The sequence below is a fragment of the Zootoca vivipara genome, chromosome 14 (assembly GCF_963506605.1).
Source record: "Zootoca vivipara chromosome 14, rZooViv1.1, whole genome shotgun sequence".
In the NCBI taxonomy this organism is placed as follows: Eukaryota; Metazoa; Chordata; class Lepidosauria; order Squamata; family Lacertidae; genus Zootoca; species Zootoca vivipara.
In genome coordinates this window covers 17135384-17153238 of record NC_083289.1, presented here as the reverse complement: position 1 = coordinate 17153238, position 17855 = coordinate 17135384, and the positions used below count along the sequence as shown (strand labels likewise).

Below are 17855 nucleotides of genomic sequence, written 5' to 3'. Positions count from 1 at the left end.
TTAGTTTGGTTCGCATCGCGCGCCGTCCCCGGCAATCGCTGCCAGTCACTAGGAAGGAAGAGGAGGCGGAGGCAGCAGCGGTGTCAGAAAGCAGCGACAGCGTCGCCTTCCCCCTCCCTCCTGGGTTTTCTTTACCCCGTCCCCGCCTCCTCCTTTTGTTTTCCGCCCGCCCGCCCGGCTTCCGCCAATCAGCGCCCGCCCGCGTAGGTTTCTGTCGGACAGGGCGGGGCTGAGGTGGAGAGGAAGGGAACGGAGGAAACTGGGGGAAAGAAAAGTTTACTGAAGACTCGGAGGAGCTAAGCGGCGCCTGGAACTCTGCGGCGCGAGGACCCTCGCGCGCCCCCCTCCCCTCCTGCGGAGTCAGGTGAGAGAGCGAGAGCGCGTGCGCGGGCCCGTGGGCTATCGGCCGTCCTTTCTCCTCACTCCCCCCCCCCGTGTGGGGGGGTTGGGGGAGGGAGTGGGTTCCCCCTTTTTTATTCTCTCTCCTCCCTACCCCACATACATGGGGTGGGGTGGGGCGGGGCTCTTCTCTCTGCCCCCACCCCCTCCCCAAATTACCCCCCATATTTACTTAAGTTGTCCCACTTTACCTAGGGGCGAATTCAGTGGGGCTTACTCCCGAGGAGGCTTGGTTAGGGTCTTGTAGGGAAGAGGTGGTCTCTTCACATTACTCTTCTCACTGCCTTCCCCCCCTGTTCCCCACTTACATAACCTGGAAGAGGGGCGAGGAAAAGGGGGGGGATGATATGAGAGACCACCCCCCTCTTTTTGCCTACAGCCCCACCTTAGGAGATAGTTGGGGAGAGCTCCCCCCCCCCCCAAAAGCAAAAGGTTCTATGGGGATGTAAAAGGTTATGGGGAAGGGTGCATGTGTTCCTTCCCCCCCACCAGGGGACCTTACTTTTTTGGGGTGGGGGTAGGGTTTTTAGAAGGCCCCCTCTTCCCTTTACTTCCCCCAGAAGGAAGAATTTGTGGGGGAAGGTGAAATGTTTTTTTGGGGGGGGGGTATAATCCCCTTCAGAGGACTTTGCACAGGGCTCTAAAATTGCTTGTTTATTTGTCCCCTTCACACACAGGAAAGGAGGGTGAAAGAATGACAAGGGAAGCTTTTGCTTAAATTCCGTAAGCACTTTACACTGGAGGAGGAGGGTGTTTGGGGAATGCTTCCTCTTCTTAACACCCCCCCCCCCTAAAGTTTTATGCTGGGAGTGGTAGACTTCAGGGAAGATAAGAGGGAAAGGGTATTGGGAGAGGGGAAAGATATTAGGGGTGCCTTATTTTAATTATCCCCCCCAGCTGAAGTAAGGGTTAAGGATTATAGGGACAGCTGCCACTTAAAGACCGTAAGGTTTTTGGCTGGGTAAAAGGAAAAGGGAAGACCAAGAACCTCTCTCTCAAATAGGGACTGCCCCCAGTTCACACACTCATGGGGTAATGAGAGGCAGGGGGTTCACTGGGAAACCTCTGCTTAAAGGCAAGGGTGGGTATCAGAAAGACCGCAGGGCAATTTCTGGTGGGCCCCTTATTTGTTATTTTAACTTGCCTGCTAGTTGCTGCAGTTCCTTACTAAGGAGTCCAGGCTAGATGGGCCTTGATATCATCTGGCAAAACTCTTAGCATCTTAAAATGGAGAGCGCAGACTTGGGACAACTGGTTAGTTGTGCCTTAACCCTTCAGAGATCCTGAAAGTGCACTCTTGTTCTTCAACTTAGAACACATCATGGAAAGGTAGGGTTCCTAGTAAAAAAAGAAAAGAAAGTATGCTATGAAAGGCTAAAGTCAACTTGAACCTATATGTAGGGGAATGTTTACCCCTTCCTCATTTTCAGAAGATTGTACCCCTGTGATACTGCAGCAGGGGCATGAAGAGACATCTTCCTTTGCCTTCTAGGTTATATTAAATATGTAGTAAGGAAGAAAATGGGATCCTTGTATCAGGGAGGATCCCTGTTTATTATTTGTGCCTATTTTCAGAGATCTCAACTGGTGCAGTCTTTTACAAAAACAAAAGCTTCACAACAGCCCTGAAAGGCATTTAGGCTGCCAGAGAGAATGACTGCTTCAACGTCTTTCAGTGAGCTTCAAGTGCGGGAATTAGATTCCGAGTTCAAACCTTAAGGAATTAGAACGAGGTACTTCTATAGCCTGTGATCCTCCTTATGCTGTTGAACTACAACTCCCATCAGCCCCAGCCAGCATGACCAATGACCAGGGCTATTGGTAATTGTGCAGCAACTTCTTGAGAACTCCATCCATGTACTATATAGGATACATTCAGGCCTTGGTAAGGGTGGCCCTTTTACCCATTGAAGTTCTCTGAGTGTGAGATGGAGACACTTGTTCCAGCATGGGGTCTTCAGTCATCCTAAAACCGCTATGGGGAACCTTTGGCACTTTGGCCCTCCAGATGTTACTGAACTACAATTCCCATCGGTCCCAGCTAGCAGGGATGATGAGAATTGTAGTTAAGCAGCATCTGGAGAGCAGAAGGTTCCCCATGCCTGTCCCAAGGAACTGAGGAAGAAGACATTAGGACGGGGAATAAAATGTGAAGTGATGTTACACTCTTCAGTAGTTTCTGAGCAGGCAGAGAGCTCTGCTCAACATTTGGGACAGGCAGAAACAAACAAGCAAAGCAAAGCAAAACAAACCACTGTCAGAAGGGAAAGGGTGCTAGGAGATTGGCATCTTCTTGGAAATGGATGTATAGAGGAATCTTACAAAACAGGGGTGGACTAGATTCATGGGAAGACAAGTATTTGTGTGTGTGTGTGTGTGAGAGAGAGAGAGAGAGAGAGAGGGAGAGAGAGTTGAGACCGGGATGGCAGTGGTGGTTATCAGCACACCATTGGAGCCCTGGAAGGAAGTAGCAAAGGAATACAGAGACCTTATCGTGGGATGTGGGAGGCTTGGTAGAGTTTTAGGAGAAACAGGAAATAGCAGCTCCTGTCTTCAGCAGGTTCTGGAAGGCAGGGGCTTTCCCCAATGGGGAAGAGTTGGTATGTGATTTGGGAAGAGGGGAGGTGATGTGGCTGATGTGCAGCCTCACTGCCCCCAACATGTAAACATGCTGAGGGATGTGAGTTTAACCTCAAGCAGCTGTTGTTTTTGTCCCCAGCTGCCTTGTCCTGTGGAGTATGAGTCAATCAGGTGACGGGATATCCAGGAAATAAATAGACCAGTTAGAAGTGCCTGTGGTTTGGGGTGCTTTGGTTAGAGCTGTGGGGTTCTGAGCTGGCCTGGGGGGGGCCCACAGACATTTGTCAAAGAGACCACCTGTAGGGTTTGTTTGCGGTCACTGTTCATTGTATTTACTTCTGGGGTGATTTTTCTTCCATTAACCTGCACCCTGGTTCTAAACTTTTCATTTGATCTCAAGAGAATTAGATTCTAGGTAAGTCTGCTTTGGATTGTATAGCCTTCCTTAATGCCTTTCATGAGGTGTATCATGTTCTGCATTATATGTTTAATCTTGTTAGAATTGGGAGCTTTGTCTTTGGCTACAAATTCCCTTTTTTGTCCAGGTGGTTATTTAACTCATGGCAATGCTGGACAATGTGATTTAATTTTATTAATGTTTAGCCTATTACAGGAAAGATCGGAATACAAGCTCTTGGGCAGAAGAAGGTCAAAAGTGATTTAACTTGCCTGGAGCTGTCGACTGGGACATTTTTTAAAAGTGAATATCTGCAGGTTACTGTTCCCTGTTGTCTTAGACCTAAATATGGCAATGAATTGACCTAAATATGGCAATGAATTGACCCCCACCCCACCCAGCACCAAGCAAAGTCTGTCCAATGAGAACACATTTGTGTCTACTTTTCCAGACAGCTGCAGTTTATTTCAAGCAGTAAAGTTCTTCATTTTTGCCATTTTTGCACTGTTACCACTACCACTTTTGTTATGGGATGTATGCTTATCTTGTTCCTCCTGCTTTGCCTTCAGGCTGAGAGGAGAAGTAGTGACTTGTATAGTATTAGTCTTTTGTATTGCATTGGGGTTAGGGTGGATGGAGAATTGTGCCTCTCAAAAGGACACTCCAGCCAGCTGTTCCTGCCCAGGAGGGCAGAAGAGTACACTACTACGGGTACTCACTTTTTTTCACATTCGTTCAGTGTGCACATTGCACTAAGCTACCCTATGGCATAGCATGAGTGTGCAAGCTCCCAAAGAGGATAATATGTTTGCTTAGCTGGATCTCTTTTGGTCCTGCTGATGCTGTACTGCTGGTAGCTAAGCCATGGTTTGGCGTAGTATCCTCTGAAACCATGGTTTGCCTCTTACAGAGTTCATGGTTAGGGTTCATGGTTTGCCTGGGGGATTAGGAGTGGGCCCCTTGCAGGGTTGTGGGCGTCTACAATCGCAAGCCTGATGTTGACCTCGTTTCCACCTTATTGGGTTTGTGTGTTTTTTCACTCTTGTTTTGAGTGCTGTTTGTGAACATGTGCCATAGATCTGTGCCTTGAATTTGCACCTAAAGAACCTTTTAGCTGTTCTTAATGATCTTCTGACACGTGCGTACGGTGTGCTGTTTATTGTTTCGTTGAGAAAAGAACGGGTGGCTGGCAACCGTATCCAAAGTTTACAAGTGTGCTATGCACAGCTTTTTTTAAAAAATAATAATAATCTGTGCCTGGACTTGTTTCTGACTGCAACCTTGCCCATGAGGTATGAGAACAGAGAAGACATCCCAGAGCCGAGGGTGATTTGCTTCCTGTAAAGAATCATTGTGGCACTGTGCCGTTGCTGACTCCCATTTAATGTTAATAGGTGACTGCTGTGGTTTAAGGCTGGTACATAATCAGACTTCGTAACTTTTGCTCGGAAGCCTTAAGCAGAACAGTAAAACTCCTTGTGTAATCGCTATAAGAAACTGCATTTAAATAACTTAGTTCCTTTCTTGAATTGTAAATGCTTATTGAACCGTAGGTACTTTAAAAAAATGTGCTTTATTTTTAGGCCTTATAATTTATTCCCCAATATCTTTTGGCTTTCAACTCATTGATGACTTTTATTGCTGCTCTTTGAATTTTCTCTCATTTGACAATGTATTTCGGTTGTGTAGACACCCAAAAATGTAAAAATGCTTCTAGGATACAAAATATCAGCCATAGAGGTGGTGGTGGGGGGGTGTATCTTTCTGCCTCATATTGACTGTTAAGAATGCTTTGTTTGTACGTATCTCACATAATGTTCATTCCTCACTTGCAAGGAATTGATCATTCATTATGGCATCACCTGGAACTCCCTACCTATTGATATCAGGCAGGCAATTTTGCTGTATTGTGTTTGGCACCTGCTAAAAAGATATTTGTTTCAACAAACCTGCACAGTCATGTATTCCCGTCCCCATTATAATAGTTTGTAAATTGCTGGTTTTGTTTAGTTTTTGATACAATTTCATGTCAATTTGTTTTTAATGTTTGCTTTCATTGGTGTTTTAAGGAATATTTTAGATTGCCCTTTGTAAACCATTTAGAGACTTTCTTTTTGAGTAAATGTATACATTGTCTTAAATAATGCAAAACTTCTAAGTCTAGAGAGCTTGCTGCTTATCCCCTTGAAAGTTTTGCTTAGGGTAGCAGCCTTGAAACAAAAAGGGAGAATTTTGACCCTTTACAAAATACCTGGTTTATTTACAGCTTTACTTTATTTCTGATAAATATTTTGATATGTCGTTCAGTCATGCTCCCGAGACTGTAGTGTCAGAAGTTTTTCTAGAGTAAATGATTTGGGTTTCTTGCTGCCTCAACTCAGTGGCTTATCTCTGTCCAAAAGATGTTCTCTCCGGCCTCTGTTGCTACTCCCTCCTTTCCTTCCAAAGAACTGTTATTTCTCAACTGTTTGCTTCACCATTTGATTGCAGTAGAAACAAATCTTTCACAGATCCCACAGACGTGAATTTCAACCTTAACATCTTCACTAATTCCTTTCATTACGTCTTTGTAAAAAATTTAGTTTGCAAGTTGCCACAAAACGTCTTGTAATAAGCCAACTTAACACTTCGTATTAAGGCCACTTGCTGTACAGTATAACTTTTGGGTCTCTCCCTCCCTCTTTAATTGAGTGACTTCTTGTATGAAAAGGGGCCAGGGTGGTGGTGAAAGCATGTTGTTAGAAGCCGTTTTTACTTGGACGGTGCCTTGACCTGGATGGCGTTATTAGATCAGGGATGGGGAATGTTTTTCAGCCTGAGGGTGGCATTCCCTCATGATCAACATTCTGGGAGCTGCATACTGAAAGCTGAGCAGGCCAGGGACAAAAGCGGTTGGAGCAATGAATTATTATTATTTTATTACATTTACACCCCACTTTGCCTCCTCCAAGGAGCTCAAGGTGGTGCCTACCGTCCCTCCCTTTCCCATGTTTCCCTCACAACAACCCTGTGAGGTAGGTTAGGCTGAGAGATGGTGACTAGCACAAGGTTGTTCAGCGAGGTTTGTGGCTGAACGGGGATTTGAACCCTGGTCTCCCAGTTTGTAGTCCAACACTCTGACCATAATGGGTGTGACAGTTACCCTTGTGCAGTAGGGCTATATTCCATGTATGCAGTAAGTCAGAGGTTTATGCATGTACCCACTTATCTTCACAGCCCACCCAAACAAGAAAGGTTAATTATCACAGTCCAAGGACACAGGCCACCAGACAAAAGCAGTTGAGCAGATCCGGTCTGTCGGGCATGGCCCAAAGAGTGTCCTGGGGGCTAGATTGAGAGGCTGGAATCTGAGGTCCCTCAGCCCTGTATTAGATCTTGCTCACAGAATTGTTTGCGGACAAGGTGGATGATATGTTGTAACTGGTAACTGAAAAAGTCATCCCATTTGAAATGTTTCTTAAACAAAATTTAGGGCCCCATCTGTGCTATACATTTGAAGCTGTATCATAGTGCTTTAAATGGCCATGACTTCCCCTAAAGAATCCTGGGAACTGTAGCTCATTATGTGTGCTGAGAGTTGATAGGAGGGCCCTACGTATTTCCCTTACAGAGCTACAGTTCCCTGATTAGTTTAGCACTCATTCCATCTTCACAGGGAATTTTGGGCAGTGTTACTTTAAACTGGAATGGGGGTGGAAGAAACCATGACTGTTTAAAGTGATATGATACTGCTTTGAATTTATAGTGCAGGTGGGGCATAGCTGTTTTTAAAACACATTATTCCACTTAAAGAAATTTGAAAGAGGGCATGGCTAGTTATCAGCAGGACAAGTAGTATTATGCATTTAAACCAAAGAGCTGAAGAATTCTTAATCACTCTGGCTGTTAAAGCAATTGCCCAATTGATCAGGCAACAGTTAAAATTGTTGGAGGCAAAGTATTTTTATTAAGAAAAAGCTTGATTACAGGACAGTGTTTAATAATAATAATAATAATAATAATAATAATAATAAATTTATTATTTATACCCTGGCCATTTGGCTGGGTTTTCTCAGTGTGGAACGAAACTCCTAAGTTATCTGATAATGTTAGATATAAATACATTTTTAAAAGTCATTTTATTGTTTCTGTTCCATTGAATTTAGGTCAGAGAATGAAGCATCTATGAATTTTTGCTTTCTTAAAATTAATGTATTAATTGCTTTTTACATTTGTATTTAATAAATACGGGGGGGGGGGGTTCAGTTACCAACAAAACGCAAAATTAAAAGAAACCTTCCAGTAGCACCTTAGAGACCAACTAAGTTTGTCATAGGTATGAGCTTTCGTGTGCATGCACACTTCTTCAGATACACTGAAACAGAAGTCACCAGACCCTTAGTGAGAGAGGGTGGGGAGGGGTATTACTCGGAAGGGTGGTGGGAATGGGTGATTGGCTGATAGGTGTGGTAGACCTGTTGATGACTGTTAACGACTGCAATTGGTCTTACAGGTAAAAGCAAGGGGTGAGATGGCTAAAAATAGCTTTGTCATGTATAATGAGATAAGAATCCAATGTCTCTATTCAGACCAGGTCTCTCCATGGTTTTAAGTTTGGTAATAAGTTTAAGAAGGCCAGAATGAAGATATTTCACACACACCCAGCTTGTTGAAACAAAAATGCCTTCATTTAGCTAGTGGGCACTTGACTTCCCACATTCTGGATGTTATTCCACAAAACAGGAGCAGCCACACTGAAAGTCCTGCTCTGAATTACAGTGGTGGAGCAGACTTCTGATATTTTAGGGACTTTTAAGAAGAAATACTCTTGCAGAGCACAGTGACTGCTGGAAAAGGACAGTCTCTCAAGCTGCAGGCCTCCTTGACTAAAGCTATCAAACCTAGACCCTAGATAGTCAACACAAGAGGTTTGTGATTCTATTCCTGCCTCTTAAAAATAGTAGCTGTATGGCACTTGGTCCAAACACATAGTAGCTTTTTTGTTGAGGGTGGGGGATATTTATCAGGAAAGTGGCAGGAAAGGAAGCTTAAAACTCCTCCCTTCACACCTTCGTATAAAAAACCCAAACAAATCAGAAGTGCAGTCATGCATTTTCTTGTCACTTCTAGTGTTGTTACTTACCCCATTTGAACATATACCCCCCAGTTTGTGTTTTTTAAAGTCTTTTCCTAATGGTATTTTCAAAAAAAGGTAAATGCATTGCTTTTGAATCCCTTGGCATGTGTCTAGCTCTAGACATCTAGAAAATGCTCTTTAAAAATTGGATACCATATTCCATGCCAAAGTGGAGACATAGCTCTCCAAGACTTCTCTTTTCATTGTAGTTGTGAGAGACCTGCACATCTCCTTGAACCTTGAACAATGATTTACAGAATTTATATGCCTGGTGTATATAAACAGCGTATATTATGTCACCTGTCAAAGATCACAAGGGTCAGGGGGTGCTCCAAAATGTTTTGAATTCTTTGAATATTGCATTTGAAAGGTACTGATGAGCAGCCCCTTTTGTAACTTCCTGGTTCAGGGAAACTCTTAATGCATAAGAAAATGTTGGTTAAAGGATGTATATTGGTTCATGTAATTGAAGGCACCTTAAGAGATGGAAATGTGGAGGAAATATTTAGATCTGATGTTGTGTTTGGCTTGTGAGCCTCAGGAAATGTTCTTGGCATCCTTATGTCTTGAGAGACAATGGTGTGTGTGTGTGTGTGTGTGTGTGAGAGAGAGAGAGAGAGAGAGAGAGAGAGAGAGAGAGAGAGAGAGAGAGAGAGGTGACCTCCCTGGCAGTGTGGGCATTAGTAAGTAAGTAAAACCTTTATTGGCATCAAACAAACTCACAGACAAAATAATAAGAGATTAAAACTGTCACTGTGGCAAACGCTGTGTTAAGAGAGAGAAGGGAATAATCCGCTATCCGCTCTCACGACAATGGGGCTTCTAATAATTCAGACGACTGCAGAGTACAGCGACGAGAAAATAGTAAATTAAGATATTGAGCCACCATCTTGGTGAGGGCCTGGTCCTTCCCCAGCAAAAGAAATTGTAAGATTTCCCGCTCTGGTCTCCTTCTGGGGATGCCGAGCCGGTCCAGGAATTGTTGACGAAGGTCGGCGTAAAGATTACAGTGAAAAACCATATGTAGAAGGCTTTCCACCTGAGGGTCATGACACAGACAGAACCTCTCGTCCTTCGCCCTGCCCGAGAATCTTCCCCACAGGAGGTTCGATGGATTTGCGTTGAACCTGGCCAACGAAAATGCCCTTCTTTCTTGTGGGTTCAGTAGGAAGTCAAGATAATTAGGTTTTGTTTCATGAGCCCACGGGAGGTGGAAAAGAAGGGGGGAACATGTTGTGCCTGCTGCCGCTATAAGATCCTGTCTCTCAATGTCCCACAACCTAGTTAAGACTGTGGCTTTGGCAGATTGTAAGGACATTGAGCGGAGGAATTCTACTGAAAGCCCCAGTTGCTGTACCTTCCTGTTGAAGTGTTGTATCCCTGGGGGGAGGAAGGTGTCCGAAAGCATTTCCTGGAGGAAGGGATCTCTGTCATGGTCGAGGCAGATTTTTAGCCAGAATATAAGGAATCTTGCCCAGGCGACAGATTCCACCTTGTGTTGAGCTCCCTCTAAACATAAAACTGCATATGGGACGCATCTTGGAACAGAGAAAATCTTGTAGAGGAAGGCTGATTGCACTTGCTCTACTGTCTGGGTGAACCCCGGGATCCAGATTGGAATGCCGTAGAGCAGTTGTGATATGGTCTTGGCATTGAAGATCTTGAGCGCAGAAGGGATATGCGAGTTGCCCCTTGTTGTAAAAAATCGCGTAATTGCCTGCGTGGATATCTTACTGGCGTTCACCGCCGTGCCTCGATGTGGAGACCAGAGTGTGGGCATTATATATGGAGCTCCTGGGCTGCCCAGACAGCAAGACCTCTCTCTAAGCCTCGCTGACGTGGTCCAGAGGAAAGCAGAGCAATTTGTTTGGAACCAGCTTGGCTGGAAAAGTAGTGATCCAAATTCTTAAGAGTTGTGACTTCTAATGGTGGGAAACAAATGCCATCTCATCTGATACTTCATTTGCTGGGTCTATGTCCTGTTGGAACAATTCAGTCCCTATTCTGAAGAATGGGTAGGACGTGGGCTATCTGAAAGAGTGTCTTAACCTCGGGAATGTGAAACCTTAATCCTAAGGTATAAACATCATCAGCACAGAAGATGAAGTTGAGGATCAAGTTTGAACGTACCTGTAGAAATTCAGTTCTGCCAACAGGACAGTGCAATTCTGTGGATCAGAAGAAGATCTGAACTCTGCAGCTGGATTTTTTTTGCGTCCCGTATAGCCAGTCCTAGCCTATATGCAGCTGTTAAGGTGTGGGTATGGGATGTGACATTTTTGTTCCTCCCACCATCTCTACCCATTGGCCATGCTTGCTAACGCTGATGGGAGTGGGAGTCCCAACAATATCTGAGAGTCACATGTCTCCCCTCTCCCCTTACTTAAGGCTACAGATTGATAATGACATTTATCTGAGCTTGGTTATAAATAATGTGTCCTCCTGGCTTCTAGTGTCGCCGCGTGTGTATTTACTTATTATGCATATAAATATTTTTTATCCTGCTCTTGTTACCATTAATTCCTAGGGTGGCAAAAACTGTGTAAAGCTGCCTTCATGGATTTGTCATTTCTGGTTATTCTGATGCAGGTTCACTGTGCATGTGGGATTCCGAAATATGAAGCAAAACTTGCTAGGTAGGGCACCTGGGGTTGCCAAGGGAGAGGCCAACCATTCTCTGCCATCACCCTCAAGCCCGGTTGCTGTTTTGGCTTGACTGGGCCACAGTGCAGTTTGCTAAGAAACTTTGTGCCTGTTGGGTTAATTTCAGAGCTTAGAAGTAATGGAGCAGCTTGCTGGGATTCCTACCCCGCCCCCAAACCAGTCGCTGTTGTTCTTGTTTGTGTGGGGATCTGCTGCCTAGTCTGAGGCTTGTCTTGTTGTGCACTTGGGCTGTTGATTACTTAAAATAGGAGGGACCTGCATCTGAAGGCTCAGTCTGGCACCCTGCACAGCTCAGGATTCTCCCCCCTCCCCACCTCGCTACACACAGTTGCTTTCCTTCCATGTCCAAGGTCTCTGTGGACCTGGCCACAGGACCCTGTGGTCAGGCGCTCTCCCTTTGCTGCTAAATTACGGGCTGAAGATGAGAGCATGCGCTGCCAACTTTGTTCAGCCTTGCCTTAGGTGCCGCCAGAAAGGCAGATTTGTTCCTGCTTCGGGAAAGTTTTGGCTTGCACACAGTTGTCAAATGAGAGAGCAGAGCTACGCTTTCCCCCTCTTCTTTTGACTGGCAATGTCAGCAGCAGTAGCAGAGAATAGATTTATTTTTCTCTTTTGGTTTTCCCAAAGCACTTTCCACAGATCATGGGGTTGCAGGCTCACCACTCACTTCATTTCGTTTGTGCATTTTAGTTTCACTTAGTGGTTGTATAAGAATTCCTGAAAGCTTTTGAGAGGCTATGAGCTTAACGCCACACAAAATTTGCCTAAAATCCTAAGAAGTTGAGGAAGCTGCTCTACGCTGAGTCGGATCGCTAGTCGTTCTGTTTCAGCATTGTCTACATCCACAGTTCCCAAACCATTTTTCCCCACGGGCCACTTGAAAATTGCTGAGGGTCTTGGCAGACCACATAATGATTTTTCTGCTCGTTGTAGCAATAGTAATGCAGTGTGCCATGCTAGGTGTTGTATGCTTTTTAATTGTATTTTAATTGCTGCTTTTATTTCTTATATACTGCATTGTGTTCAAATGGTGATACCACAAAATAACGTTTACAAAATAAAAGAAGCAACAGAATACAATTAAAAATAAATATGATTATTTAATGGGATGGAGGTGCTTCCTCTCATCTTCAACCACAGAAATGCCACAGACCACCTGAGTAAACTTCATGGGCCACTGGTGGAGCTCAGTTGGGAACCCCAGATCTACATGGACTGGCAATGGCTCTCCAGGATTTCAGACAGGGGGCGTTCCCATCCTTACCTGAAGATTGAATTTGGGACCCTCTTTTAATATGTAAAACGTGCTATAGGGCCTTATTGAGCTATGGGCCCCACAAGGGTAATTCAGGGCTGAAGGGATTTTTTTGTTTTGTTTTGCTTTGTGAGTTGAGATAAAATGACTTTTATGTTCTTGCTGGTCTCTGAGACTGGGCAGAAGACCAGATAGCCAATAAAAAATAGAAATCCAGTCTGTGCATTGTGTGGTCCTCGTGTGTATACTTCATCTGATCATTATAATGATAGGGAGCAGCTGTAAACTGCTTGGAATCTAATTCCCACCTCCCTAATTCAGGGCCCTCTCTGTCTTCAGATTGCACCACAAGACCAGTTAATCTTTGCAATAGCCTAAAATTACAGCGTGATTGGATAGCTTCCTCTCCCCCCCCCCAAATCCTCTTGACCCTGTGCTTTATGCCAGTTGTGCGTCCATATGTTGCAGTTCATTTGCAGGGATGAGGCAGCTACATTTCTAGTGCCATGTCTTCGGGAAAGGACTTCACAGAGCCAATCTCATTTTGGAGTATGATTCTTTTAAAAACTAATTTATTTAAATGTATATCCTGCCCTTCCTTCCAAAGGAGCCCATTTTGCATTTTATTATATTTATTTATTTAAAGCACTTCTATACTGCCCATCAAGTCACCCAGGCGACCAAACAGTCACTGCAAAATAAACAAGCAGCAGCTTTAAATTGGCAATATATAAAATTCAGCATGCCTTTCTGCAGTTCTTTTTATACAGAGCACGTTTAAGGTGCTTATAAGTCAAAGTTATCCCTGTGCTACACCCAGGTTATCATTTACTTAATTTGGGTTGGGTTAGACCATTGAAAGCCCAGTGGCCTAACCCAATTGTTCAGAAAGGCCACTGGGCTTTCAAGGAGGACAGAGAGGTATTTTGCTGGCATCCATCTGTCTGTCTCGAGAGACACTGGAGTACATCTCCAGGGGTGAAGTGTTACAGCACCAAAGCGACCTCCCCAGGGCTTATGCCTGGGCAGTGTGTTCGGAGGTCCTGGGCTGCCCAGACAAGACCACCCCCCTTGGCCTCGCTGATGTGGTCCAAAGGAAAGCAGAACAAGACACTTGGCACCAGCGTGGCTGCAGGAGTTGCCCAGAAGGAGGCGTACAAGGCACCATCCAACTGTCTTAGGGACTCCACTCCAGATTTGTGTAGGGTTTACTCCTTAGCCTTTTCTTCTCCCGAAAACACCCCACCAGATAGCAGAGGTTTAGGATCAGAGTTTTCCTTGTCCTAGGTGGGCTTCCTTCCCAGGTTGATAAGCCCCATTTACCCCTGCCACAGAGAGGTATATGTGTGCAGAAACTAGCCCTACTGTACAGAGGTAAAGGTTGCATCCATTGCTGTTCTTACTTTTACCCCTGGCTTACCCAGCACGGGCATGTGGTCCCTGGGAGGGGAGGCATCCCTAGGACTGAAAAAGCCCCCCCCTCCCCTACTATGTACAGCTGTAAAAGCAATGCAGGGGGGGTTCCTTATAATGCACCTCAGCTGCCTCTTCTCATCCATGAGCCAAGGCAAATGGAATTGAGCAGCTGCAGTTAATAAGGGGAGGATTCTGAAGAGCAGCAGAGGCCCTAGCACATCGGAGAAATGGGGAATAAAGAGTCTTATGTCACTCACTGCTATGGATTAAGGCAGCTGAAGTGCACCATGGGGGCTACTGCTGCTTTTTCTTTATTTATATTCCACCTTTCTCCAAGGAGCTCAAGGTGCCTTGCATGGTTCCCCCAGTGTGATCCTCACACTCAGCTCTATAAGGCTGAGAGAGAGAGAGAGACTGCTCGAAGGTCACCCAGTGAGTTTTTTATGGCTAGGGTTTTAACAGGGGTCTTCCCAGCCCTGAGACAAAACACTGTACCATACTGCCTGTCAACCAGGATTTGCACTCTGGACTGCATTGAGCTGGGGCAGGCAACTGTGGGTACCTGACTCTGATACGTACGACTTGGCAGGGCAGCCAATGTGATGCCCTCCAGATGTTCAGGACTCCGACTCTCATCAGCCACAAGCCAGCATGGTGAAAGGGTTTGCTGTCACTTCAGCCTCTGGAAGTCACAAAGGCCACAGTGTCTCTTTCCCTCCCTCCCTCCCCTCCCCATCCAGCTGAACATGGCATACCAACCGCTGAAGACAGCTTAGAGGAAGTTCAATGATAACACAACTGGTGCTTGAGTTTGCTTGTTTTCCTCTTTCCTCCCCACCCCATTTTTCCTTTTGTGACATGTCTTTTTCCCCTTTTAGATTTTAATCCTTGGCGCAGGGAATGTCCTGCCTTTTATTTATCTTTCCTGCTGAAGAGCTGGGTAAAAAGCGAATAAAACAAAATTGATCCTGTAACTTAAAATAAGCAGGAACAGATGCACTTACAGTGCTTTTTCACTTGGCAAAGTTTCACATAACCTCTCTCTCTTTCTCTAATAATAGACTGACCTCATTTTTCACACCACTGTTTTGTAAGGCTTCTTCACGTTCCATGCTTAAGTGTTGTGCTGCTTGAGTAAGTGTGTAATTACTACGTTCAGGTTCCCCAGCGATGATCGTGGTTTCATTTGCATAGTTTTCCTGCAAAGGCTGCCTGATCTGTCTGTCTGTGCTGTTTTGGCACCCAGTTTCATTGAAAGCTGCCCTTTGCCTCTCTACGAAATCTGTGCATTGTTCCTTTAAGAAACCAGCTTGCTCAGAGTGTCTTAACCTGCTTAACCTACCCTGCTAGCAAGGAAAAAGTTCTTTAAATAATGGATATTAGCTTTTACCAATTAGGATTATAAGCTTCACAAACAGGGTGGAGTTTCCCCAGTTCAGCCAGTCACATTTGGAGAAGGTGGGGCATAATGTTCAGGGTAGGTTGCACGGGAGCACAGCTTCAAGTGAAGTTAATCTGGGGTGAAGCAAACAGAAAATTGTGCAGATCTTGTTGGTAGGTCTTCTTTTGTTGCTCTGAGAGTGTCTGTATTTTTTCCACTTTGACTCCGAGACTGTTTGGTCAGCGTGCTTTCGGCTGATTTTGCCATTGTTCGTTTTGTGGTGCTGGCAGGATATTAAAATTTATGCAGGGAAGCAGAACAAAAGGGGTCTTTGGACAGGAAATCAGGTGTCCAGACACAAACTTGACTTGAGTTTATGTTTTCACCAATCTCCAATTTAAACCTCCTTCTTTATACAGAAAAGTGATTTTTCTGTATATGTGGCTATTTCTACAGTGTTGTGGGCTGTTGGGTCTGTATTTTAATTTTTCTGTGCCGCTGCAGCTCTTAAATCTCCTTGGTCTGTGTTTAACCTCTTAATTTCTTTTGAACTGATGATTATTGTTATTGCTCAGGGAGGGGAGGGGAGAGAATGACATTTTTTCCTTATAAAATAAAATCATCTGGTTTTAAATGCTTTCCCCCTTTTCTCCTGCATCTTCAAGATCGTATTTATACAGATAAATATATTGTTTCGGTATGTTTATTTACAAGAGGATGGAGGAGAAATTTGTGAAAATATGTAGGTCCCTGTGTATTTTTTCGGGGTTTGGGACTGGTGTGTGTTCAAAGTTGACATTCCTGAGTGAGTGCCTCTTTTTAATGCTGATTTCCCAGAATGAGGCTTACCTAAGCTATCATCCTACTACCTTTTCAGTGTAAGAATAGAATTTCTCACAAGCATTGGTCAATATCAGCTGCACATAAACCTCAGAAACACAGTTGTTCTACATATTCAGGTTCTCTCTGTGTGTGCTGTGTAATGTGTGCCTGTGTTTTTTGTTTTTTGTTTTTACCGGTTGGTTTTGACTTGAAGAGTGGGTGTTAAATGTCTCTTCCTTGGCCTGACTGCATGATTAGTGCCCCAAAGACAACAGGATATTTGTGCTTCTGTGGTGTGACCAGGACAGATTAGGCAAATTTCTGACCTTTTGCCTGCCCTAAGCAGCATAAAACTTTTTTATTTTATTTTTAAACCAGATATGACTTAAAACTGAAGGGAAACCTGAAATGGGCCATTCTCACCTACTTGGAGCAGACATTTCTGTACAGTATTTAAGATCAGTGTTTGGATGTTCCTTGGAAGTGCCTGTTGTCCTCCAGAGTTTTGGAAGGGGGTTGTTGTTATTGTAGCAAAGGGTTTTTTGGGCAGTTGGCTTGAGTCAAGTAGAGAGGGCTTTTGGCTTGCTACACTCTATCCCTCCTCAAAAAAGCATTCCCATAAAGTTAGTAGCTGTCACCATAATCTTAAGGACGTTCACCGGTTTCATTCAAACAGTGTGCAACATGTGGACCTGTGTGCACAATAGTTGAACTGTGCAAATCAACAAGTGTGTGCGTTCTTACACCAACACTTGTACATGCATAGAGCCAACTTTTACCTGTGTTCATTGTAAGCTGTGAATGAGCCAATTGAGTTAGACTAAACATGCAGCTGTTAGCCTTGAAACTCAGACTTTCCCCCTCTATTCACTTGGTGTTGCTGGAATCTTCCTATGCATGGGTAGAGTTCAAGCTCAAACTACTTGTGGAAGCCAAACCTGCCCTGAAAAATAAACATATTAGTCTGCTGTCATGGTTGGAGAGCATCTCTCTGAGATAGGGCCAGCCTTTCTGCCCCTCTTCACACAGAGCTGGTATTACTCCACCATGCCAATATACCAGTACTCCAGCAGGATGTGCTACAACACTGTTTGCCAACCCGGTGCCCCCCAGATACTTTGGACGGCAACATACACTCTTCCTTTACATTTTCAGTGCACTGGGGAAATTTTGAGAAGGAATCTCCATATATGTTGTTTTGAGAAATCATGCGTCCGTGGGGCAGGCGGACTTTGAAATGAATGGAATCTTGAACCTTTCTTTAAAATGCAAGTCCAAATTGGTGAACACACGGCTATTTTAATCCGTTTCCCAACCATTAGTGGAGAATGCAAGTGGTGGAAGGAATTGCCCCCAAGGGGCATGCAGTTTGGGTTTGCCTCTGCAAGGGGTTTCCGGGGTGGGGTGGGGTGGGGTGTTCTGTGGTGGGATCCACACAACTAAGGCCCTCTTGTTAGAAACAGAAAATGCAATGGTAAGCCTAGGTCTGGGCCATATAAGAAAATCCTGGTTGGGATAGGCAAAAGATTTTGTGGTTTGGGGGAGGCTTGCATGACTGAATGTTCATCCCTCCAAAACTCCAGCTTCCTGCAAGGAGACCCAAAACAACTTTGTCCAGGAGAAGGATTTGCTGATTTTCTGTGTGCAGAGAATTGTGTGCTGTCAAATTTTCTTAAATGGAGGAACATTCAGCCATAGGAGTCCCCACCCTGCGTCCCGTGCAGTCTGATATGGTGCAGCTCAGACCAATGCATCTGTTTTCTCAGGAGAACTAGCTCTGGTTTTGTGTAGATGTGGGGTGTAGTGTCAGAACTGGACTGGGCAG

The 17855-nt window shown here is 44.7% G+C and overlaps 1 protein-coding gene across 5 annotated transcripts in view; it reads left to right on the top strand.

The window, feature by feature from the left end:
* Nucleotides 1–222: 222 nt before the first annotated feature.
* Nucleotides 223–17855, top strand: part of ZFAND6 (zinc finger AN1-type containing 6) — a 68356-nt gene continuing 50723 nt past the window's right edge. For 3 of the 5 annotated variants that reach the window (XM_035130723.2, XM_035130722.2, XM_035130718.2), the window contains exon 1: nucleotides 223–364. The gene's annotated coding sequence lies outside the window, so the exon portion shown is untranslated. Of the gene's footprint in view, nucleotides 365–422; nucleotides 3395–3762; nucleotides 15382–17855 lie in introns of those variants that run through there. The other 2 variants (XM_035130719.2, XM_035130721.2) reach the window with 2 other exon arrangements.